The sequence below is a fragment of the Athene cunicularia genome (assembly GCF_003259725.1).
Source record: "Athene cunicularia isolate RWA chromosome 12 unlocalized genomic scaffold, athCun1 chr12_part1, whole genome shotgun sequence".
Lineage (NCBI taxonomy): Eukaryota > Metazoa > Chordata > Aves > Strigiformes > Strigidae > Athene > Athene cunicularia.
Window position 1 is genome coordinate 11,134,167 of NW_020799116.1, and position 25,071 is coordinate 11,159,237.

The 25,071-nt window shown below is 39.3% G+C and overlaps 1 protein-coding gene across 3 annotated transcripts in view; it reads left to right on the plus strand.

Annotated features, from left to right (window-relative positions):
• Positions 1 to 25,071, plus strand: part of CNTN4 (contactin 4) — a 299,396-nt gene that overhangs the window by 50,251 nt on the left and 224,074 nt on the right. Inside the window, exon 1 of one of the 3 annotated variants that reach the window (XM_026857404.1) lies at positions 20,260 to 20,282. The exons of the other annotated variants lie outside the window; for them this stretch is intronic. The gene's annotated coding sequence lies outside the window, so the exon portion shown is untranslated. Of the gene's footprint in view, positions 1 to 20,259; positions 20,283 to 25,071 lie in introns of those variants that run through there. 3 annotated transcript variants of the gene reach the window in all.

Sequence of the window (25,071 nt, forward strand, 5' to 3'; positions counted from 1 at the left end):
GTATTAAACCAGCGAGCTGAAGTGCCCGCCGTGGCAGATAGGTCACACAGAGCACAGGTAGCTGAATTCCAGATGATTTAGGACACAGCAGGTCCAGCATTGATTTCATGCAACTTTCCATAGGAGAAATAGCCCAGCTGTTTTTCTTTAGATTTTGCGCAGTTTTTGGCCTCGTTTAAAAGCCTTGTGAAAAAAATAAATGCAATAATAGACAGTTTGCAGTGAGTGAATGTTTGTATGTTGTTTATTAAAAGAGTACAGTGGTAGTAACGTAAGTAACACTTTTGTTAGCTGCAATGGGAAGTTGGATAAGTTGTGTTGGAGACACTTCTGCAGCATCTGGAGCTAAATGTGTAACTTTTTTTCTTATTCAGCACAGGTCAGATCTTACGAGTTGATGAGTATCTTCATCACTTTAAGGCTGATGAGAGCCGAGGGCTGTCATCGCCTCGCAGGACCAAGTCTTGCGTATCTACGAATGGGGCGTGTGCCTGATCTTCATAGCATGTTGGTGAAAACCTTTTCTAGACCTAAATATCATGGGTCAGGAGCACCACAGATGCTGTGATCTTAAGGTATTTTTCAATACAGTCAGTTTTAATGACATTTGAAAGAGCTAACTGGTCTGAGGCTAAGTATGATAGGGTGACATATGGCAAAGCAGATATGGGTTTACCTCCTACAGCTTGTCTTCATGTTTGGTCTGAGCAGAGTAGAAGGGAACCTGCCTGGCGAGAATATTTGATTCTGGCTTTTTGTGTATGTATTTCATCTGGGGATGACATTTTTGTAACAGACTGCTTATCCCTGCTGAAAATTAATTTTTTTTTTTTTTTTATGTCATTGAAGCAACAGTGTGGGGAATAAACCTTAATGTATGAATAACTCTGCGTGTGTGCAGGGGCTCTGCATCATTCCTTATCTTGAGGCTTAGATCAAAATTCATGCCAGAGCATGAAAAAGTTAAGTGGGTTTGAAGGCAAACAGCACTGCCAGTGTTTCCATTGATATTCACCTCTTACACGATAAAAGATCGAAGTTACAAGGAAGTTCTCATCCTGTATCCTTAGTCATATTATTATCATTGTCTAATTATGGACTCATTGCAATGAAGTAATGGAAATTAGAAACTGAATCTCTGTGGCTGCTGGGCAGGTGCTACATTAGAAGGTGTAATTACACCTGAGTCTCTGCTGGGTAACGGACACCGCTGTGTGTGTGGAACGGAGATCACAAGGACTTCGGCTTAGGGCCAAAATGCTCCTCCTGTGTAGTCCACGAATGCCGAGCATCGCCCTCCCCGTGTGCGGGGACTGTTAGCTGAGTGGGGGTTTCTTGCTTTGTTCAAGCTACGATTTATATTCTCTTCTGTTGGAAAAGCTAGCAGTAAAATTTGGAAAGATCACTTCTCATTGAAAATGTTCAGGCAAAAGTATGGTTGGAAAATGGAATCCTGAAGAAAACATAACAAAAACATTCTGGAGATTTTCAGTTTCTTGAGGATAACCTGTAAACACGTATGAAAATTGTTATATGTATGCATTTACAAAACTGTTCTTTTTCTCCAAAAATCTTTTTTCATTATAAAAAAACTGTAAAAACCTGATGGAAAAGCTAGATGACAGAAAATAACTAATTCTCAATATCACTTTATGTTGCCGTAACACCCAAGTGCCGAAGGAGCTATACAAACACCTAGGAAACCACAATCTGTCTTGAAAAGCTTACAAGTAAAAGATTTTCAAAGACATAAAAGGCAGATTGGTTGAAAATCACTGAGCACCTTAATCTGCTGAGCATTGTTGAAAATCCCACCCAAAGCCCCTCTCTGTTCGCATGAAACAATAGGAATATGTGGTAATAGATCTGACAGCACCTTTCTACCAACTGTTTTCTTTGTAAATCACTAATCTATCTTCTTAAAAATTATACATGATACCAAAAATATATCAGTGGGTGGGTCACAGACCAGAGGACTCATTTAAAAATAAATAAATAAATAAATAATAATAAAAAAAATATAGAAAAAAGGTTGCAGACGGCTGGTTTCCATCTCCTCCCTGGCTGAATTAAGAAAGATGTTTTTCTCCCCACTGCTCTTCTATCTTCCTCCTTTCCATTTTCTGCATTATGTTTCCTCCTCCAGACTGTGGCAGTGGAGCTGAATGCTGATGAGACCATCGGCAGTCTGTCCCCAGACAGAACTTTTTAAGGTCATTTCTCCTGGTTCTCGATTGCTTGACCCGCTCATTTCTCTTCACCAGCTATGGTGGGCTACCCAATTATACACTGTTATTTTTATGATACTTGCTTGTCCTTCCTAGCCTTAATCTTCCTTTATTGCAAGGAACACTCACAGTCTCTGTAGTCTAGTTAGAGCTAAAGTTCATGAGAGAAATGTTTTAAATTGACAGTTTCAAACGAACAATCAGGAGCGCATGCGGTGATGAGGTGGAATAGGCTTTCCGTGGATGTAGGTAAAAGCGAGTCATAACAGCTGATGCAGTGATGCTTTCTCTGCTGGTATGGATGAATCCTGAGGATGCAGATTACTTTTGAAGGGAAGGTCACACATACCTGCACATAGTAAGCATTCTGGCCAGGATTATGTTGGTTTTATAACAGTGTAGTTTTGTATACAAGTAATAATTTTAATCATCTGATATAGTTTTCTTAGACCTTGATAAAAATATACATCCGTCTCTGTTGTTGCTCTCCATTTTAGGCAAAGTCTGGTTTTGTTGCTGTGTTTGTTGGTTTTATTCTAAATTCTACAGCCCTTCTGTACACAGTCACTTGCTGAGTAAGGTCATCGATTAGTTGTTAGTTATGCCGGTTGCAAGGTTTGTGCAGTGGTCACTCAGAAGGACAGGTGGAGAGAGGGAGGTGACAAGTCTGAGCATTGAAACGTGAGCTCTGTTATCCTGTGGTGTGTGAGGTCCACATACTGTGAAACAGAATCATGAAGTGGCAAAATAAATTCCCTTGTATCAAATTCACTTCCTTATTCTAGCAAGGATAAACTCAGCATCAAAAAAAAAAAAAAAAAGAAAATTGCTCTGAGACAGAATCTGCAAGTTACCTGCGTGGACATAGGAGTCTTCTGTATGGGACATTTCTCAAGTCAACACACACCATCTATGAGGAATAATCTATGCTGACTCTTTGTATGGGAAGAGACATGTCATAGTCTGTATGCTCACACTAAAAAGTAGGCATCTTCTTTAGAAAATTCATGATCTGTGGGCAAATAACATGAACTGTACATCTTCTGGCGTAGCGATGCCACTTCATCTTCAACCCCATCAACTGTTCGCTCATTCTCACAAGTAACTACTTGCTGTAGCTCCTGCTGTAGCTCCTGCTGTCTTTCACAGCCATGCTGACTTGTATACAAGGTCCCAATCGCCCCCAGGCCACCGTGCAGTCAGAAGGGAAGAAACTCACTCAAGGCCTGGCTGGACTGACCCCAGCAGAGTTGCAGGATGGATGGGATTGGCCCCAGCTCCATGTTTCAAAGCTTTCAGAGTTGTCTGAGCAAACAAGGATGTGAATGAATCATACTTTAAGTATTTACATTGCTCAAATGCCTGAGAAGCTTTCTAAAGGTCAATCTAATTAAGACAAAGTTTGTTTGTACCAATATAAAGTAGTTACTATTATTGGAAATTCATTCCAATGCAATATATGGCATTTTACTTACAGTTTAAATTTTAGTTTTGTATGCTTAATTTGGAAAGAGCAGAAATGATCTTTTGATTCCATAATGTCTTACTTAAAATGACATTTTAATCAATAATGACTTTTTTTTGCTACAATTTATAAAAGATTCATTCTTCCTGATGCAAAACAATTAATCAAAGTTTTTGCATAGAAAGGATTCTTTTCTGTTGAAAATAAAATTGCCTAGACTCATAACAGCCACATTATTTAGAGTGTCTGTTTTGGATTGCCATCTTATGCGAACAAATGCCTTTTTTCTATAATTTAAGGATGCATTTAAATTCAGTTTGAAAGTCTAAGCTTCACGATGTGTTGCCCTTAAAGGCTACAAAAACTGAGATCTATTTGTGCATCTGCATAAGAATATCAAAGTGAGAAGTAAAACAGTTTTTCTTTTACTTTCTTTTCATATTTGAATGCTTCTGCCTGCTGCCCTTATGTCTCTTTCAGATGAGTCTCCTGTCCCACACTTTGCCCAACTGAGGAAAGTTTAGACCTTATAGTCTTTACTGTCCTAAACTTTATCACCTTTAAAAGATATTGCATTGAGGGGAGGGGACAGGGAGGGCATATTTAGTATTTTTCCACCAACTACTTCCTTTTTAATGGCTGTCCTGTCATTTGAAAGCTTAGAGCCCTGTCCAAAGCATTCCTGTTGAGGAGTGAACCAGAAGCTCCAGGAACAGTGTCTGGCCCTTTCAATCAGAGAGACTTCTCTCAGAATCAAAACTTACACTGTTGGCAGCAGGGCTTTCTCTTGACTTGATTTCTTTCTAGTAGTCTTTAACACAGTTTTCCTAATGTAAAAATACAGAAATTTCATGTTGTTATCAGAATTCTGTGAAAACATAACATGCGATGACACATTTTAAAACAGAAGAAAAAACTTCTGAGTAACTGAGTTTCTTGGACATATTTAATACTTCGGTTTGCTCCAGGTGTTCATTGAGCCTGTAGTGTTCTCTCATAGTTCGACATCAGTTGAAGGGGAGCTGTTCATCCTACACAGCCAGAATTTTCCTCTCCCAGTACATTGCCAGCTTGTTCGTCAGTCATGCAACACTGATCCCAAAATCTGTACAGTAATCAGCACGCTCTTGGTATATTTTAGAGAACATACCTAAATGTAATGAGAATATGACCTACAAAAGGGAAGATATTAAAGAAACATCCACATATCTGTAGCAGAGGTGGAAAGTTATGATCAAGAAAAGGTAGTCTTGAAGTTTGGAATAAAACCGAAACACAGGGCTGTATCCTTTCCTCTGTTCCTTAACGGCACCTGACCAGTAGATTGGAAGGACTCATCGGACTGTTTTGGAACTTGGTGAACCACTGTACTATAGATGGAGGGTTTTTTTCCTTAGAAGAGTGTAATTTTGTCAATCATAACAAAGGAAGTGATGTTCTTGCTTAAATAAACATGTGAAATACAATGTTTTAGCAGCATCATAAAAAATACTGTATCAAAGTTGAGGTGTAATTATCACAGGTGTGAATGGAAACAAACAGCATCGTGTTGTCTCAGACACGTATTTCAGGTATTTAGCATTAAAAAAACCTCAACCCTCTCAAGTCTTTTTTCCCTGTTGCAGTGAGCCTGTACACTGTGTGGTTGCCAGGATTGCTGCTTTTCCAGGCTTGCTGTTTTCAGCATGGCGAGATGTCTCACTCTGCTGTTGTCCTTCATACTGTCACCTTCCTTCTGCATTTCATTTGTGAGGTACAGACAGAGGTCTGGCACGGTACTGAAGTAATCAAAAGAGCAAAAGTACCACTGTAACACTTGAATTGCAGATATACTCCATCCAGTGGTGTTACACGAAGCAGCTAAAGATTTCCCCTGATAGCTGGCCTATCTGATAGGCACCAAACGGATGGGGTACCTCACTGTCTGAGCGTTGGGGATATAAATACCAGGTTATGCTGTAATTCAGAGGACATTAATGGGATGCTGAGCAGTACCTGCTCGTCTCGGCCACGCTCTGTCTCTATTTTGCCCGTGTGGTGTAGCAGCTTCCTCACACAGTTTTCCTCCTCCGAGGGATGGTGTGAGTCTGGGAGGGGTCAGGCTGGTGTCTTTGCTGCTCACACTGACTACCCGTCTGATGGTTTTGTGAGAGAAAGCAGGATTCGTGTTGTGTTAGTTTAGCAGGCATGTGAATTGCATCAAACAAAAACATCTTTTCATGTGGAAAATTTTTTTGAGATTACAACTTTATTTAATGAGTGAATAGTACATGGATAGCTGTTAATACCCACTTTTTTAACATACTAGACTTTTTTCTCATTTCTCTTGATTTATGTTCTAAGCTCTTGTTAAGGACTGTCTTGCTGTGGTTCATGCGGTGTGGTGGATGGACAGTCTCTGATCTTGGGTGAGGCTTGTTGGTGCTACCAGCAACTCAAAATTCAACTCCAGAAGCCAGCTACCATCATGTGCAGCCTGGAGAGATGAGAGCTGAATCCATACCTTTTTGCTGAATGAGCACGCAGTGTAAAAAGCTTGACTTTAATCTGGCTACTGTGAATGGTGCAGAATCAGATACATAAAATAGGTGATAAATAATCATAGTGAAGCATCAGCATGTATTTTCTTTGTTAGTTTCTGTGGCTTCTGAAAGAAGATAAATACTGTATGGATTGTAGTATAAGAGTAAAATAGCAACTGAAAGGCTCTTTTTAGTTGCTAACTTGTTTGTTGCTCCTTTCTGTCTGTTCTCTACAGCCAGACATGATGAAGGTGTGTTCAAGGAAACTTAATTTCTGTGTGTCTGCTGTCCTAGAGGATTGTTAGCAAGGTATGCAAGTGGGAATAGCCCTAATGCTTGTATTTGCACTTACAACACTGGGGTTTTATCTTCCACCTGCTGCTAAAAGGCTTTATCCCATTTCAGATAGTCTCTTGCCATGCCATATAACCTGAAATTCTCTCCCTGACACTGCAGTTCCCCAGTGTCATGCAGCAAAGGGGAAAATCTGTGGAGCAGAGTGCGCAGTCTGTAATAGCTCAGGAAGGGGAGGACGGCTTATTCAGGTCCAAACGTGAAGAATTTACAAAAGATGATCTAAATTACCTATGTAAATTTCACAAGAACATGCAACGAAGACCCTCGCTCCTGGAAGAAGTGTCTGAAAAGATGTAATCATTTTTGTCAGTATTTTGGTTTTCTAATCAAAAGATGGGCAAAAAGGAAAGAATTGCTTTCTTGTAGCAGGGGCTCTGGTTTCCAAAACACTGCAGCAGGGAAGATGACAGGAATTGCTTTTGAGTTGTTCTGGTAATAATGACTGTAGATTGAATTATAATAAGGTCAATCTCTTAAACATTTCACTTTAAAAAAAAAAATATCTACTTTTCTATTGGGACATATGTTTTAGCTCTGTGGCATGGCATTTATGTGGAAAATGATACAAGATAAGACGTGGAGTGCTGTTTAGAGGAAATATTTAGATTATAAATAGATTAAAGATTCTTCTGACAGAGGAAATTTTCAGTACGTGTTTCAAACTGGATGTGGCTTTTTGCCAGTCTGCCTAATGCTCTCTTAGCAATATTAGGGTCAGCTGACGGACAGCTCTACCTAGATTTTAGAGTTAATGCTGGAGATGTTACTGCAGGCTACTTCTTAGACTTGTGTCAAAGAACAAAATGGAAGTTAGCAATAATTTTAAACACTTCTTACCCATGCAAAAAAATCTGAATTTAGGAGGAAAAGTATAGCTGTACCTCTGACCTACCCTGTAGCTTTAGCAGACATGGCCCTTACGTATCCTTAGTCTAAAATTAGGGATATTTTATTTGAGCTTCAGGTTTTCTTCCTTTACTCTTTTTCTGTCAAATTTAACTTGCACATAGCTAGGAAGTTATGAATGAACACTTACATCCTCCAGCCATCCTTGTGGCATTTCCAACACAACGAACGTTAGACTAATTTAAAATGCGCGCAGTTACCAGACAGCTTGCTTGCTTTTCTGCACCTCCGTGCCTGCTCGTCTGATCCTGTATGGACTGAGTCCTTCAGCTTGCAGTGGAAAGTTATTTTCCCAGTGTTATGAGTACCTGTGTGTATAAGGATGCAGGAGATGGCGGTAATTTATTCCTGCTGTGCACTTGTATAATCTTGGTGTGTAGAGGTTAATAGGCCATATGGGTTTCCTTCTGTCTTCTCCCAGTGTTTTCTGCACGATGATAGTTTCATAGCTTGAAAGCTATGGCACCAGTTTAAAACTGAGGTAAAGGACAAAACCCATGTTTAATTGGTTTGGGAATGCTAGCTGTGTTTTAAAATGTAAGTCTGTGATTATTTTCTGCGTTCTCCATTTTGACTTTGCTTTCACCTTCTAACTGAAAATGGATATTATTGCCCTTGTTTGCTGTGATCTATTTAGCCAATACAATAGACAATTCTGTTGTTAGTGTAGGATTTTCAATAATGTAAGGAAGCTTAAATAATCGTTCTTACTAAAATAATAAAAAACCCTCTCATAACACTTCCTGGAGCTACAAATCTCTGTTTCCAAAAGTTTCTGCAGTTGTAATAGTGGTGTAACTGATGGCAATATCTTTAAGCTTAATAGCTTAGTTTAGGTGACTAGTTTATGTATGTTGTATATGTATATTTAGATGTACATTTTCATGCTGGGAGCCTAACTCATTTCTACTGCTGGCTTTTAGGACTTTAGGATAAATTTACATAGCTAGATAATAGCAGAGATATTTAGAGGTGCTTCAGCACAACAACAGCAATTGCTGGTCTGAGTGCTTCTTGGAAGCTCACTGGTGCCTAAATGGCTTTGGAAAATGTGGTTTTAGCTATTGAAGTGTTCATGGTGTACACCCAAATCTTCTCTCTGGCCTAGAAATCTCATCTTTAGAAGTCTAAACGCTCGGAGTGTGTACTTGTGTGTGAATAGTGGGTTAAGAAATTTTGCAGAGTACAAGTTGCACGGTATTTGTACAGCCTGATCAAACTGAATGCTTATCAGAGGCTCTTAAAACAGACATCTGCATCTTTCATCACAGTAAGTGGAGCTAAGTACAGTTGCAAAGCTTCTAATTATTGGTATGTGTGAACTGAGAAGCGAGGCTGCCCTCTGCACATGCTAGATACAGCTCACATTGAGTAGATGTTATTAAATCTGTAGAAAACAACAAGGCATAAACAAAATTGCTAGTGAAAAGAAATAGTCTTTGATAAAATTCTGCATCTAAATTCACTTTGAATTAGATTATTTGAGGAAAAGGTCACTATTTCTTCTAAGAGGTTTTTCTGTGATGTTTCTGCTTTACAAAAGATGCAATACCTCTCTGAGATATCTCCTGCCATTTTTCTCTATTAGCCACAATGGGTCTCCATTTATATTGCACCTTGAACCTCTCCAGGAGACAAAACAAAGGTTTCGTATTCCTCGGGAATTAACGTAAACTGAACTGATTTTAAAACTGAATTGTGGTAAATTAACACTAACCCACCACCTCTCTGTAGTTGCTTTCCAGCATGATCGGATCAGTCATTATTGACCAAACACTGTCAGGATTTAATTCAAAAGCTTGGTTCAAGTTCAGGAAAGTGCTCCAGGGTGCAGAATATTTCCCTGCGCTGAACATAATTGACTCCTGTTAGACTTAGTAACAAAGCAAATTATTTTATATCAAAATAATAGATTTAATAAATGACTCAAGTTCTTTGGGTGAAAGAGCAATGAGTTTGTGTTTTGTGGTTTGTTTTTTGTTTGTTTTTTAAATACAGAGCATTCCTTTGTACATCCACTTTTTCTTCTGCCTGTTCCCAGTTCCAGCCTCTGATATTCAGGGAGTTTTTCTGTCTGTTTTGCTGTTAAGTTCATAGAATAATGTAGGTTGTAGGGAACCTGGGGGCTATCTACTCCAGCCTTCTGTTCCAAGTGTGTCCAGTTAGGACAAGTTACCTGGGGACTTTTCCTTTTGAGTTTTGAGCATCTTCAAGGACTCCATAACCTCTATGGACAACCCACTGCAGTATGTTACCATCCACAGAAGGGGAAAGTATTCTCTAGGACAAATATGAAAATATATTTACAGGTCTAGCAGCAGTAATTAGCCAGCCTTGGAGAAGATGCACAGATACTCACAGTAGCGTTCTCGTGCTCTCATCTTCAGTGTGAAATTGAGTAAATTAATGTTAGAGTTAACACATCCAGCAATTGTTTCTGGTAGATACTTAAAGTTGTTTTCCAGAAGGTGGTTGAAGGATTAATTTTGGGGCACTTTGAATCAGCTTGTTATCCAGCAGAACAACCTGTAACAATACCTTTTAGCTTCTTTTTGCTGCTGTTTGCATTCAAGCATGCTCGTGGATGTAAATATTCTGTGCAACGTGGATAAACATGATGGGCGGCTCCACAATTACGTATTTGCTGCTTAAATAGCTTTCTATCGTTATATATTGGAACTCAAAATAAGTAAGATATAAATAGATAGTGGTAATGTAAAACTGCTAGATGATCATGTATGATACGGAATTAACAGTTTTCGAAGTGTCTTAGGCTCTTAGGAAGCTAAACCTCAATTTAATACCTAATTATTTCAACAATTATGAGAATTTTGCCTTTACACATTTTCCCAAAAACCAAAGCAATACGCTTCTTTCTTCTTGGCACCACTTTATTTCTTTTTTAGTTTGTTCTTAAAAGATTAAACAGTCTAGCTGCATTAATTAGGTTTTCTGAGATTTTTATTTGCGATATGCAAACTGAAGGCTGAGCGATTAGCCAGGAATTCAGCAGCCTATAAGAAGATGAACAATGAGACATCTTTTAGAAATTAAAAATTTTCTCATACCGCTGCCAAATGTTGGACTTCAATTGAATTTCTTACACAAGGGGACTTCCAAGAAACGTTGTTTCCATTGAAGATGTGTGATTGTTCAAGCCTATTTTGCAGCTCTAAAACATGTGCTAATCAGAAACTTTAATGGCTGTTATCTGGCCTTAAATTCTTTACTAAACCCAGGTGTTTCTTGTAGGCTTTCGGTGGCTCAGCCATAATGAAGAAGGGAGCTTTGGATTTTAAGAGTTTAATGTTAGTTTGTCTGTTGTAACATCAGTGAGCACCGCAGCACCGGAGTAGTGGTTGTGTTGTGAATCTGCATCTGCTGATAGAAACCATCAAATAACCAGAGGCTAAGTATGCTGAGGAGGATAGACTAGTGAGGCAGAGGGCAGGAGAGGGTGTACTGACCTTTAGGACCATCTTTTTAAGAGTTCTGTGTGTTTGTAGAGGCTGTAGTAACTGTGTAGAGGTAGTAGTTTCTCAAACCATTAAATGACAATAATTCATATTTTAATTGGTAATAATAATACAAGCTTTAAAAAAAAGTTTCAAAATTTCCTGTTTTGCACTGCTGAAATACTGATTTGCCCGAGATCAGCATAGCTATTCTAAGCAAGATGCTGTGTTGGGTGCTTTCAGCATAAGCCTGGTACATTTACTCAAAAAGGTCTCCTTGTTCTCCTGAGATCCAAGACAGCACTTCCTCAGTCCTGATGCCTCAGGATGAAATGTTGGAAAACAAAGAGTCAATAAAAAGCTGCATTAGACTAAGAACTTCTTAAAGCCCTGGTATATATGCCTGTACCTTATGATGCCTACTCTTTTTTTATTATTTGTTTTGCTTTTATTATGATCTGTGTCCTTATCCTCTAGAACACTTTTAGGCACTTTAAAAGTGTCAGCCAAGGTATGCTTGGTAGATTGAGAAAGAGATCATTTTATGATTTTATTTTTTTTTTCTGAAAGAAATAAAATAACAAAATTGATTCCTTTACTTATCCTTGTCTTTAGGTGGATCTTGTTCTCTACATTGGATCAATAAAAATGTGCCTTTAACAATGAGAGGATAGATACAGGGGGCAAAAAAAATTAGTCCATTCATCAAGGATACCATGAAAGAAGGTCTATTGTGAAGATGTTACAAATGTTCGTGTGTTGTCTTGCACTCCCATGACAGTGGAAGTCCCATTAATGATAAATATTTCCAGTTTTACATACCTACAATTTTAGTAGCTGCAAAAGCTATTTTTATATAATAAAATTAATGGATATTCAGAAATTTTGCACACGTGCTTGTTTCGAAAGGAGTATTGTTACATCTTGCTCTGTCCATCCTTTCTGAGTATGGAATAGCAATTTAATTTTAAACCTGAAGTGTTAAGTTTTAATTTTTTCCTTTGCTCAGTCCCCTACTTAGTCATACATAAATCAGAAGAATATGAAAGAACTAGTAAAAATGGCTGTATCCTTCTAGAGCTGTAATTTGGCTCCATGAATTATTAATTATTAGACCAGTATAGCAACAGCTTTTTCAGAAGTCAGTATAAATGTAAAAGGCTCACCTTATCAGCCAGGATCTAAGCAGTGGCAGTAATGTAATTCTTACCATTTAGCACTTTGTGGTATGTTGAAAAGGAATAGGATATTAGACCATTTAAACTTTCTGAAATGTAACACAAAGTAAGGAAGTGCCTTTTTTTTTTTTTTTTTTAGCCAGAGAAGTTAACTCAGAGGACAACACGAGGGTCCCCTTGTACCACTATCGGTACAGCTTCAAGAAAATTAACACCAGTTTTGTAGTACTGCAGTATTAAACTAGAGAGATATGTTATTTAGGAAGGAAACTTTTACTTACAAAACCAGATGCCTTTGTATTTGGTAAATGCTACCTTTCATCCATTTTAGCTTAATTTCAAACCTCCCTGGATTTCTTCTTTTCTTCTAACAAATACAAGCAGCTAAAGCCTTTCCTTTTCAAGCGTGCTCTTTGAGCTGCTGGCCTCCCTCGCAGTGATGCTTCACAAATGGAATAGCTTCAACATCTCCACCAGTCCAAACCCCTGAGAAATCCATGTGTATTCATTTCTTTGAAATTATTTCAGAGAGAAAAAAAAAAAAAAAAAAAGGTATTTTTGTTTCTTGTCTTAAATGACTTTGTGTTTGGTGTAGCCCTAAAGGTTCTTTTCGATGTCCTTCTCAGATATAATCTGCCTTTGGCAGTTCCAAAGTTGAGTGCAACAGCTGATTAATTGCATCCCGGCTTGCAAAATTTAAGTACATGTAATGGAAAATTGAAATATTTCACTTTTCTGATTCTGAAATTTCATGTTAATGTTTTCAGTATTTTAGCAATAGTGTTCTCCATATCTAAAGATAAGTTATTAAAATAAGGAGTCTCTCTTGCAATATATCATAATCTATTTTTAAAAATATGATCTGACTTATAAACAAATTAGGAGAGGGTATTGCAAAACTGATTAGGTCTCTTTTTGTATTGAGGTTTTTAATAACCATTATACTGCAAAATTTATGTAAAGCAATATTTCAGGGAGAAATCCTAATGACATTCTAATGTGAATTTTACCTGAGATTATTTCACAGTCCTGTGAAACAATCTAGTTGCTGTCACTTGTTTCTGATTTACAGAAGCCGTTTTGCTCCCATCTGTTGATGCAGACAGACCAGGCAGGGTTAGTAAAGAGCACTTCATCAGTGACAAAGAGTGTGTGCGACACTGGTTGCAGAAAAGTAATTAGTCTACAAAAATTCAGATTAAGTCTGTACGTTCCTACTCCAATTCTCTTTTTAAATGGCAAATGTGAAGATTCTGATAGGTGATACTGGAAAGTAAAGTTGGAAATCTTCCTTTAATTTTCTTACTCCTTGTTGTAGATTTTACCTGAATTTTGGGTATAATATATATGCAAAACACATATTTCCTATGGCAAATTATTCATAACGATATCACTTGCATGTTTCTTTAAGCTAAAGATACTCATGTATTAGCAGATTTAATAACTTGATCTAGGGAAGTATTTGTGAGGACAGGGCTCATGTGGGGAGCTGATCTATTATAGCTTTTCCATCCCCATTTCCTATTTGGGATAATTAGTGAATTGTTAGAGCTATTTCTTAAAACATCCGGGAAGGTCTGGACCAGGAATTACGGTGGGAATCGTTCCACTTGCGGGGAGCCAAAGGTAACCCCTGGCTTGTGGCCGTGCGTGGATGAAGTTCCTCTCTGTGCCGTGGGTAAAATGTAACTTGCGGAAGCAGAGGAGGAGGAGAGGTGGCAGAGTTTGTTTCGTTTGGTCTGGGAAGTAGTTTTTCTCTCATTATTAACTGCACAATCATGCTCTGATGATGCTTAACATGTGAAAGTAATCACAGCGCTTTCTTCATCTCTGGCCGGTGGAGAGAGGGAGTGCATTAATTACACAGTCCTTCCAGGTGAGCTGCGCTTGCATGCAGCACATTACCCAAGTTAATGTGACAAAGACCATTAAGAATTATTTTCTGATGAATTTGAGCTATTTTCATTACATCCATTTCAGCTATGCTAGCGTAAGTTTGTGCAAAACAGGACAAGAGATGGAGAGGAGGAGCTGGTGTCTGCAGCAGAGGCAGCTTGCGGGCTGGCGTTGCAGTGGTTTGGATCGATGGTGCTTTGCAAGCACCAGGCCCGGCAGCACCGGTGCCCGCAGCAGTGCTGGCAGCGCCGGTGCCCTCTCCTGCTGCCCCAGGACAGCCGGGGTAGGCAGCCAGAACGGCCTGGGCGCTCACCACAACTGGAGCCTCTCATGCAAGAAATTGGAAAAGTCCTTTGGTGGGGAAGGAGAAAGACGGGGAGGAGATTAAAGATTTATTTCTTAATCTTGGAAGCTACAGCGTGCACAAAAAAAAAACCAGTGTGGCAAAACTGACCAGCGATGTGCCGACAGGTTGTTAAAATGCAATTGAAGCCTACTCGGGGCTGCGTGCGGCTCTGTGGGAGCAGCCTGTGAAAGTGTTGCAGAGCGTGTGTCGGCAAGCCTTTTGCAAAGTGTTAGCTCGCAGCAGACTGATCTGCCAATAAATAACACTAAAGTTTATAGTCTTTTAAATGGATGAAAACAAATTTGAATGTTTTGTTCTCATCAGTGCTTTTTAGGGGTGCAATTTTTTTTCCTCAAAGAGCTGTGAATTTAAGATATGTTCAGACATATCCTGTTGATGGCAGTTGATGGGCTGTAACGCCACAGAGGAGAGGAGGGAGCTGGTGACCAGCAAGGTCTGTGCTGTGCGTGGCTTGGAGCTGCTGCCGCTGCACGGCTCTTCTAGGGTCGGGTACGCATGGGTGCCAGGCACCCATCTGCCATCTCTTTTGCCATTTCGTTCCCCAAATGAACATCCCCACTTCCATCCCAAGGGGGTGGAAGAAGGTTAATGTGGTTTACAGCCTTCTGCATGTACGTTGGTGGTCCAGCTCCAAGGTTATGTCCATGCCACGTGTGAGGATGCTGTCGCAGAGTGCATGGCTGTACCCGAGCTCACATGAGCAGAGCTGGCTCAGTGACCACCAAAGTAAAGTCACCACGATGTTGTTTTTGTCACAGGATGGGAGCTGCTGGGGCCCCATGTATGGGCACATGTTGCACAGATATCTTGTGCTGATGTGTCTACTATTTTTACTTCGCTGTGATGGCAGTGATGGTAATTATGCCTTTGATGGATGTGCCCTGAAAGCTTTCTTATGGATCCTTGAAACTTGGCCTCGGTTGCTTCTTGGGGCTGCTGGCCATAGCTCACTTGAAATAATGATGCAAGCACCAGATCTTGGATATTGCCCCAAATACAGCACCTGCTTTCTTCACATGGAACAGAGGACCTCAGTAGTAATACTGCAAAGACTTGTTTAGTCAGTGTGTATTACAGTTGAGTAAAGGATGGCGATTTTTCATGTTGCATTTTAGCTTTACCAGAGCTACTGTTTGGTTGAGTAACGTTTTTGCAACTTTCATGTAAAATCTGGCATCTGAAGTGTTTCGTAACTACACCTGGGAGCCTAGGGAGAGGTGGGAAGTGGGAAGTGAGGAGAGGGAGCGGGTGCTGCTTACCCCGGGATGAGCTCTCCTGGTGGGGGGTCATGGTCTGATAAAGCTGCATGGAAGTGGTGTGCAGGCTTCGCTTCCCCAGAAAACACCTCAGTGAGGCTTATGTGAGTTCGGTATGAAACAAGGCACATAAAGACCATAGCTTGAGGGGCATTTTAAAATGGACTTGTCTTTCAGAAAGAGTGGTTGGGAAATAGCTTTGTATTTGGTGGAAGCTCCTAGCAAGCATCCCTGGAAGATCCCGATGCTGGGAGCCCGGCACCATGGAGGCTCCTTGATGTCTGCACGGCCCCTGGGTGACGGCAGGCAGTGCCCATGTCCATAAGCTTCGATGGTTGAAAGAGAAATCATTTTTGCAAGTCACATTGTCACACATCAAAATGTATTTCCAAGTGAAGACGTTACAAATAATTGTGCGCGCATGGCTTTTGAATATCACAAATTAAATCCATTAGGGAAGTCTTACTCGGGTTTCTGCTGTGCAGTTTTGCACAGAGAAAATCTTGTTCTGCATTTGGAGAAACAATGAGAAGTATATACTTTAGGTGGTGGAAAACATGACAAAATGCTTATTGTTGGGAATGGAAGTACATCAGAAAATACATCGCTATTATCCAGCTGCAAGTTTCTCCATTTAAATGCAAACAAAACAGGAAAATGAAATGCAATTTTTAGTTTAATCAACTTTCATGAGTCTTCTGGGAAGCCCAGAAGTATCTGAAAGAAACCTCTGGGACTTGTTTGGTTTAAATATGAATTTTGAAGTCTGCTTGGTAATAGATGGTATGCTGCATTTGGTTTAAAAATTAAGCTTTCCAAGTGACATCTGGGCCTAACTGGAAGCTAGCTGGCAAGGGGGGAAGGCTAATCAAATTAACTGTTCATTTCAGAGGTGGATTAACCCTTTCTTTTGCTAAAAATATATCTAACATAACAGTTCTTTGCTCAGTGCATTCTACAAATAGTAAGTTAAAATAAGACTTATCCGTTATAATTATTAAAATACAGAGAACAGGTATGGGTAGGAGAGATGATAAAAAAAATACATGGACAGAGTATCAGGCAGTATACAGGAGACTTCCATCACAGTGGAACTTTCAAGAAGTTAAACCAAATTAAAATGGCCTCTAGTTATTCTCTCCATAAAATAATTAATTTAGGGGAGGGAAATTAATGATTATTTAAGTATGATTTTGAATATCACGTCATTAAACACCTGATCTATAGAGAAGTTACAGGTATAAAAAATATTAAAGGTTTGTGTCTGTTAATTACAACAGTGTAAGAGCTGAGGAGTGCGAAAGGTATAGTGAACTGATTTTTTTTTTTTTTTTTTTTTTTTTTCAATCTCTGGCACTAGAATGGGCTGGGACATTTTTGCATTGATGTCCACAGTGTTACATTTCTCTTGAGACCAATTACAAAGGTTCAGAAGGTTGTTTTTATTTTCCTTGCTCTTGATGCCTTTTTAATGAGGCCTCCTAGTAAACAGCAATCATTATGCTTTCCTGTTGTATTCCTGTCTGCCGCCTTTAAACATTTATTACTAATACATGTGGGAAATGATTTATAAATTAAATATTAGGAAAATGTACTTTTAAAAAACAGAAGTAGTTAGGGGGTATATTTTATAATTGTCATTGGGGGAGTGCGAGAGGAAGTCATGCCAATATTTTGCTAATGGAAGCTCAGTGAAAAGGACTGTTAAAGCATCATTGTGGTTTTATGTAATAAATAGAGATAATAGATGCATGGAGTTTTCAGTGCATGTATCTAGGACTGTGGCTCGGTGTAAGAAAATCTGAATGCAGAAGAAAAAAAAGCCAGTTGTGTAGAGTTGCCCAGGGAAGTTTGAACACTGCTGTTCTCCTGTGCAAGTGTGTGCTGCCCCCGGGCTGCCCTCCTGCTCTGCACCAGCGCTGCCAGGTCCTGGTCCCCGAGCATCCCGTCAGCATCATGCCTGCCAGCTCCAGCTCCTGCCCTGGCACGTTCCTCCTCCTGCTTTGCCTCTTCAGTCACTGGATCTTCCAGATTCAAGTGATACTTGCAAAATATTCTCTAATCACCAGCACCAGCTAATCAAGCCTAATAACACAATTATTTTGGAGTTGAAGCATGAGTGAGAAAGCTCTGTATGGAGTCACTCCATCATGCTAAATGCTCTCGTGTTGGGATGCTGCCTGCTGCAATATTGCTCTTGCTCCCTTAGAAATACTGAAGTCAAGTACAAATACCGTAATTGTTTTAAGATGTTGGATTTGTTACTGAATTTTATTTGTTTACTGGCTTCTTAGTTAATGTATTGGCAAATGCTACGTGCTTTAAATTGTGACTCACCTTGCTAGCAGACAGGGCTGTTTTCACCTGGGTTTGGAGAACCTGTTTTGTTCGTTCATTCTTTGGTGCCAGATTCACAATAAGGTTCACGGTGAGCAAATAGAAATCTGGGTTTAGTTTTTGTTGTTTGGGGGTTTTTGTGGTTTTTTTTTAAACAGAAGTCCTCGCGTCTGGCTGCCCTGCAGCAGCCTTTGTGTCTCTTCTACAGGCAGACTGCTGTGAGGTGTCTCTGATATCCTGTGGCTGCATCTCAGCTGATGTCCTTCCGTTGTCCTACTAGCCAGCTTAGATAGCACATCTCATTCCACATCTGTGATAGCTTTTGTGGGGGGAGTTAGATGAGTACGTTGATAAAGCTCACCTATATGTGTGTGTGTGTGTGTGTGTATATATATATATGTACATATATATATATATGTATGTATGTATCCAAAATTTGTTCTGGTAAACAATGCAGTTCTGGCAGGTTTGTGTTTTGGGGAGGTCTCTGCCAGCACCACAAATTTGTCTTTGTGTGTCCCTATTATGGTGGAAAGCTTGGAGGGGTCCTGGTCCTATCCTAGCATTTGTTCTGGTGACTTGAAGCAGTGTTGGAAGCTGATCTTAGGGAGGATGTTGTTCAAAGAGAGTAATTTTAGTCACTGGTTTAGATTCCTCTGGGTCTGGAAGCTGTTGTTCTGGGTACTCCTAAGGACGGGGATGCAGAAAGGGCTTATTCAGCGTGCTTGCGAATCTGTCTCAAGCAGATCTCTTCTTCATTTCTTGAAATTTGCATTTGTGATGACAACCACTTCTCTATGCTGCAAATTCAGCTCCTTGCTCCTGTTCCATCCTTGGGAGTTTCTGTTGAAACTGGTTGAAGGTCTCGCGTGGCTGGGCCCTGTCACATCCCTTGGCTGCTCAGAGGTAATTCAGCTCAGAGTTTTCTCTCTCAGATACATTATCCCTCTGAAAAGCCTTTTCAGAGATGTTGGAGGAAAGGAGCAGGTTTTGCTGCTGTACTGAAAGGTGTTTACTACTTGGTGATGTCAGGCTGGTGGCACTTCATTTCTAAGCCTGGACTGTTCCAAGAATATGAAATACTACTTTTGATGATTTTCATCTTTTATCTTTGTAAGTAGCTGATTTCATTCTGGTATGAAAGCAATTGGCTCAGATAGCTAATCAAGCTGCATAATGATGAAAAGGTCAAAATAAAATAGCGAACTACTGTGATTCACAGCAAAGACTGGGTTCAGCTTTCAGAGAAGTGCAGACCATTGTCAGAATATAAACTCATTTTTTATTTTTTGAAAAGAAATTAGGTTGCCATTTTTTCCTGTCCTTTTCACTGTAAAGTCATGTTGTCACCCACAGATGTTGTCCTGAGAAAATAAGAAGAGTGAGTAGCTGACATCTCTTGTAAGGAAAAATTACACTGAGAACATAGAGGTCCCTAATTATATTGGAGTAATAGCAGACTTGATGCTGCAAGGGTAACGTGCTCAACAGCAGCCATCCGTTCTCCAGACAAGGTTGACAACAGCCTCACCAGAATGCAAAACTATGTGTCTCGTACAGCAGTTTTCAAATTGCATTGCATGAGTAGGGAGTATGGTATCACATTCATCCAACCTCATCACATCAGGCAGTGAAAATAGAAAATGATGTGAAATTAATACTTTCCTGATGGTTTTAAGATGATAACCATCTCCAGATATCCTCTTGAGCCAAATTCGGAAGATCTTTTTTATCTCCTCTCGTCTCTTACCCTGCCATGCTGGTGCTTGGTGGAGGTTAAATCAAGGATCGGGCCAGTGAAGTGGTGCCGTTATAAAAAGTTTAAACTTCTATGTGTGTAATGAGAAGAGACTTTGTTGAGCTGGAATTTTCCCAAGCTTTTCAGAGACGTGGGGGTGGCATGGCAGCGTACGTAGTTGGGTTGTTACAAGGACTTGTGGTGACGTTCATTTGAGAAGGCCAATCGCTTATTTTCTCATTCTGCTGTGTGGGATTTATTTTTAGTGTAACTAATCAAATGAGTATAGAATAGAATAGCACTGGTGAATCAAACGAACCTTTTCATGAGTAGAAGTAGCTTGATTTATTAAGTGGAATTGTAATCCAACATGAAGCATTTGATTACCCTCACACGCACTAATCCTTTTTTTATGAGATCAGTTTGCCCTGAAGATTTGTACATGGTATTTCTTTGGCAGCCTTTTTCCTTAAGACCTCAAAATGGTATAAATGATGAGCTCAGGCTGTTTCTCATTGTGTGGTTTGGTTTCTAACACACAAGGTACTGGATTTTAAGCTTCTCAGACTTTTCCCCAGTAAGTATTATTTAATAGCTATTGCTGCATGAACATTGATTTTAATTTTGCCAAAATAAGTGCATTAAAATGTTTACACATTATTATTTATTGCCAGCTGTTTTGTTAGCGTTGGAGATGGTGTTTTTTTATCTATTTCTGGGTATGGCATAATTAATTTCATGAGCTTATCTGGAGACTTTCTTGTCAGTTATTCATAGCCTGACTACTTTGTCTGCAATCTTCAAACCATTTACTGTGTGATGTGAAATATTTAAGTGTGTTCTTGCATTAAGATTTAGAATTATGTAACTGTCTTTTGGTATTTATAGCAGTCTGCTACAGTGGGAAGCAGTTCAACTTTTATCCTCAGTGGCGTAGGGAAGATCAGCTTTACTGACCCTGGGGAATAGGTTCTACCCCAGATCTGGGCTAGTTCAGATCATTTGTGTGTGTGTGTATAAAAATCATGTCATTGGTTAGCTGAGCAGAATATCTCAGCTTCCCAATAAATTTTTTTGTGACCCCGTGGATTTGAAAACTTTGTTCTTTTCTGCATGTATGGAAAATATGCTTAATATTTTACATAGATCCACATTGTTCTTATGCACTGAGGAAGTTTGAGAGGTGTGACATTTTTGTAGTTTCCTGGACATTCCCCATTGCAGTATGATAGCAGTAAACTCCAAACTGAGATGAAATGGTCTGAGACTTAAGTCTGGTTTTACCCAGGGCTTGGGTGGTGTGCCTGTGTGATGGACACAGTTGCTCAGCCCTGTAACCCCAGCTCCTGCCTCTCTGTCCCCCTGCTCCACATCCTGCCTTTGAGCTCATATATTTTTGCTCTCAGCTTTTCATCGGTAGGGTTAATGGCAAAAGCACGGTGGCACATGATGACTTCTAAGGCAGTATTAAAAAACACTTCCAAAAATAAAGTCTGAATTAAGAATAATCAAATTTACAGAGGTGATTAAAGCAACTGTTCACATCTGATTAAAGGAGAGAAAAATTGCATGTTACCTCTTCATCTACTCAAAATTAAATAGCACAAATTGAGATTTGTGTGTGATTCATACCTGTTATTTATAAGATCAGATTCATTAGAAAATATCTATAAAATCTGAGAAAACCATAGTTTTTGCGTATAAATTGCAAACAGAATGAGATTAAGATTAGCCTTTAAGTCAATCACACTTAAGCAAATTATTCTAGTCTTCATCAAAATTTCATAACTGATTCTTGCTGCAAGATGCCTTTAACACTTAAAAACTTTGGTTCCTATAAACCCAGCTGTTGCACAACTTTCCAGTGTTGAGTGACATGAGATCAGGTTTTAGTCCTTCTTTAATTACACTGACATCTTTACTATTTAATGTGGTTTTGTAAATTTAACAGAAAAGCTGCCCAAGTCCTACGTCTTGCATATACATGTATACTCTGACCCTTAAGAATAAATATATACCTATAGAGGACGGGTATCTACTGTGACCCTAAGCACAAGTGAGCTCATGAGTCCCTCACCGTACTGCTGAGGTTGGTTTATGCAGGTCCCTTAATATTCTGCTCAAAACAACATACAAATCATTGTCAGCAAGAGTTTGTGCTTCTTGGTTCTTCTATGTGATTACAGTTTACAGTTGAGCGTGCAGTAATTATGCAGTTTAATCAGTTTCTGCAGAGATATCAACCACTTAAAACCTTTCTGAGGTTATCAAAAACATCAGATATCCAACTTCAAAGATTTTCAAAGAAGCAAAAAAAAACCCCCAACTGTAGTTCACAAATGATTAAGTTTTGGTTGGTTTTTTTTTTTGCCGGTATTTGTAATATATCATGAAAATGAAATAGAATTAAACCCAAGGAAATAAATTACATTTATTTTAAAGCCCAGGACTGAACATGCTATTCCGCATCTTTCCATGGCAGATTTCATCCTTTCCTTTCAAACCAGACATCTCTCTTGGTCAGTGTCCGAGTGCCTTGGTGCTGTGGAAAGTTGGACAGACACAAGTCTTCCTCACTGTATTCCCAGGGCTGCCAAACCTCCACAAAGGGTCTAATTTCCCAAGATTCAAGCCCAGAAGGATTTGGCTAGCTTTACGTGGGCTTGAACTGCGCCTACGGTTTGTCCGTCGGTTACCACCTTTAGTTGCTGATCAGTGTCATGAGGTGGGATACAGCGACAGGTCTCCCACTGCCAGGGCACAGCTCCCAGCGAATGCAAATTCTTACAGAGGCATGCCTCAAAGGAAGTTTTGTGAATAAAATGAACAGATATATTTCAGAAGGGCTGAAAATGGCAAATCAAACCTTTTCCATTTTGGTGCTTTAATTACAGAGAGGGGGAGTGATGCACTTCATGCTGCTGTTTTCCATAATATACCCAAGGCAAGAAAGAACTGATAAATCACAGTTGTTTCTCTCTGCTTGGGGATTTCTTCACAAATCCAAAACATTGGTGGTTTTCTGCATGCTTGTTTGGTTTTCTGCAATTAGAAGCTGTAGCCAGATTTCATGGCAGTTTGAGTTGGTCTATCATGTAGGAGTAGTGAGAGGAAATTTGTTAGTACATGTTTTGATTTGCTTTCCTTCATTCCATTTTCCTAAAATGAAATTTGACGATGTGATATTTGGAGCTGATGTAAAAGACATTCGTTCAAGTTTTTCTAATGCATTGTGCAAACTACTAGGATTTTCTTACCTGGCCTTGCTCATGCCTTTGATATCATAAAAGAGCAAAATGATACCCGCAGAAACATAACATCCAAAAATCTACCTCAATGGTAGATTTATAAAAAATACATTAAAACTGTTAAGTATTTTGTTAGAGGACTGAAGTGGCAGGGATCGTTCAGGGAAGGAGGCTAATGAGTAGTCTGAAGTGCCTTTGGATGAGCCCTCCAAAAGGATGTCGCTCTCCAAAGCCAGAGCCCACAGCTGGCTGGCTCTGAATATCAATCCTAATTTTGGCATTGGTTCTTCTATCATGGATAAGGGCTACCATCTACGTACATCTGTAATAATTAAAGAAATTATGTCCTAGAAAGTATATATTGTTCTGCATGCTGTGACTTTCTGGGAATTGATGGGGTTTTAGCAGGGGATGAGCAGCACTTGGATTTTACCTCCTGCCCTGAAAATGGTGGCTGGGGGAGACTTTGGGCTGGTGGCCATGTGGGCTTCCCATGGGATGCTCTCCCACCAAAGCAGTGCCTGCTGCCTCATATACTTACTTAAGGAAATACATTAATGTGATTTTTATATATATAATATTTAACATGAGTTTGTATGGTAATAAACGCCAGTGTATGCACTAAGCAATAATCTCAGCTCACATAAATAATAATGGTAATTGGTAATTCTTCCTTTCTGGATTTTTTTATTTGTAATCGTGTTTCACAGCCTTTTTACTGAGAAGGCTTATTCTGATATTTTTTTTTTTTCTGCAAATAAACTATTTTTGAAAAACAGATCCTTCCTAAGGGCAGTCAAGTGTCAAATACAGAGTTATGGATGGTGTCAGCTGCATGTGGAAGCACATGCTCCATTTATTCATTACAGCTGTGAAAGCTTAGCTGTGCAAACGCCAAGTGCTGGTTGTGTACCTGTCACTTTGGAGCTTTTAATGAACATTGATCATGTTCACCCAGACATTTATTTGAATAAAGTGAATGTGAAGTAATTTTTAAAAACACAGTGTGAGTTTTCTTTTTTTTTTTTTTTGTAGCATTTTATAGTCTTTAGGATGGATCTGAAAAGACAATTATCCAATAATTCCCAGCTCTGAAAAACTATTACTGAGCGAGAAAAGGATCTGCACCTTCAGTTTGGTCATCTTGGAAGAGTCACTTAAACATTGGAGTATCATTTCTCAGCATACTATATGTTTATATATAATTACATATATATATTTGATTAGTTCAGTAGTCCCTTACATTACTTTTAGGAGCACAAACAACTCTCTGGCTCTTCATGCAGAACTTAGCTATATAATTTGGGGAACTCACCTTTATCTCTTTGCTTGCTTGAGTGAATGGTCTGGCCTACCAGATTTCTCCTGCTGTTCTAGGTAATATAAAATGTGAAATGTAGAAGTGTCGCATTGCCAAATTCATACTAAGACTGACGGATCTGTGGAGTTTGTGCCCCGAAGCACCAAGCGCTTGGAGCAGACAGATGGGGACCCAGTTAATAACTACATAATTGCATCCTCCTTTACGAGCTGTTTCCCCCTATGTTGGGCACAGCTTGCCGCATGTATCCTGTAGGACATACAAAGTTGAAATCATGGTGTGATGATGTAGATATAGAAGATCTTTTGGGAAACCCGTAATCAACAAATAATTTTCAGGAATCCCATGGAGGAGAAATCTGTTATGTGGTCTAAAAATGCAGCACTCACTTTAAGTCCTGTTTTATTAAATATCAATCAATGGGCTGGTTCAGGGAGAGCACCTAAAATAGGTGTGCATACTGTGGAATATATAGTGGTAGCTTATGTTCCTTATTGTAGTGTAGCGGTAGAAAAGAAAAACCCATAAATAAAGTATTTCTAAAGAAATTTAGTGCAAGCTTCCTAACTGAAAGAAACTGTATGTCTGCAGAAGGAGGAAAAATATTTAACATATTGACTTTAATAAAAACTTTCCAATGTTTAGTTTAAACTAATGTCTTGAGTGAAGTCCGCAGCCAAATAAATTGATCTGCGAGCTCTGCATTTGTGGTGACCGTAGTAAAAAGAAATAAATCCATAGGTCGTTAGTGCAAGAATAAAGCTAATATTATTAGCTCAGGAGTCACTCTTAAATGT